A 1479-nucleotide genomic window follows, 5' to 3' on the forward strand; every position below is an offset into this window, starting at 1 on the left:
AAGTCCAGGAAACCTGACCCAGTGTGGGCTTCTGTCTCCAAGAGTCTGCAGGTTCCTGCCAGGAGCCTGCTCCAGCATGGGTTTCCCACAGATTCAAAGCCTCTCTCGGGCATCCACCTGCTCTGATGTGGGCTCCTCCATGGGCTGCCAGTGGATCTCTGCACCCCTGCTGACCTCCATGGGCTGCAGAGGCACAGCTGCATTACCACAGTCTTCACCACAGGCTGCAGAGGAGTCTCCACTGCGGTGCCTAGAGCACCTCCTCCACCTCCTTCCCCAATGACCTTGGTGTCTGCAGTGTTGTTTGTCTCACATATTCTCACTCTGCTCTTCTCTGACTGAAACTACACCTGCGCAATAACTATTTCTTTTCCTTCTTGAATATGTTATCCCAGAGGTGTTACTATCATTCCTGATTGGCTCAGACAGCAGCTTCTCACAAGAAGCCACCCCTGTAGCCCTCTCCTGCTCCCAAAACCTGGCCATTCAAACTCAATACAGTGAGGGGCTAATCTGTCTTGTGAGCCATTTCACTGCACTTACACCAGCTCACTGATGCAGCCACGGCCTCTGGCACGGGGATAAAAAAGCACCAACCACATCGAGCCACAACTGAACAGGGCCAGAGGAAGAATTTGCCACCCTTTCAGCCTGAACATTTCCTGGTTTGCTTGACAGACTCAATCAGGTACGTGGCTTTAATGCATTAAGAGGAGGCAAAGGATGCACCAGCTTGTTGTGAAAGGGTGTTTCTTGTCATGGGCAACCACCTGCAGAGATCCTGTGACTGCTTGGAGATACTGGAGCCAGAACTAAAGAGTGTGAAAACATGGTAGGGTTCCAGGGATAGTGTGGCATCACATGTGAACCAATGAATGGGTAATGGTTCACTAGAAAGTTGGCAAGAAAATGGGTAATCCTGGAATAGTTTGGGTTGGAAGGGACCTTACAGCTCATGTTGTTCCATCTCCCTGCCATGGGCAGGGACACCTTTCACTATCCCAGGTTGCTCCAAGCCCCATACAAGCTGTTTTTGAACACTTCCAGGGATGGGGCAGCCACAGCTTCTCTGGGCAACGTCTTCCAGTGCCTCATCACCCTCACAGGGATTCCTATCTTCCTAATATCCAATCTATCCTACCCTCTGCCAGTCTGACGACATTCCCCCTTGCCCTGGCACTCCATGCCCTTGTCCAAAGTCCCTCTCCAGCTACCTTGTAGGCCTTTCACGTACTGGAAAGTGCTCGAAGGTCTCCCCGGACTCTTTTCTGCTAGAAGGACATGTGTACGCCCAGGAAAAGCGCCCGGGATGGGGACGTGGACTGGAATGAGGGTGAGGTTGCGGGTTGGGGTGGAGACGGGCAAGGGTCGCAGCCGGGACCGATGCCGATGCCGGTGCCGGTACCGGTGCCGGAGCCCGCAGGCCGCTCCGGCCGCCCCGCCCCGGATCTGCCCCCGCCGGGCCGCGCTTCCCTTCCG

This window comes from Pithys albifrons, chromosome 12 (assembly GCF_047495875.1).
Source record: "Pithys albifrons albifrons isolate INPA30051 chromosome 12, PitAlb_v1, whole genome shotgun sequence".
NCBI lineage: Eukaryota > Metazoa > Chordata > Aves > Passeriformes > Thamnophilidae > Pithys > Pithys albifrons.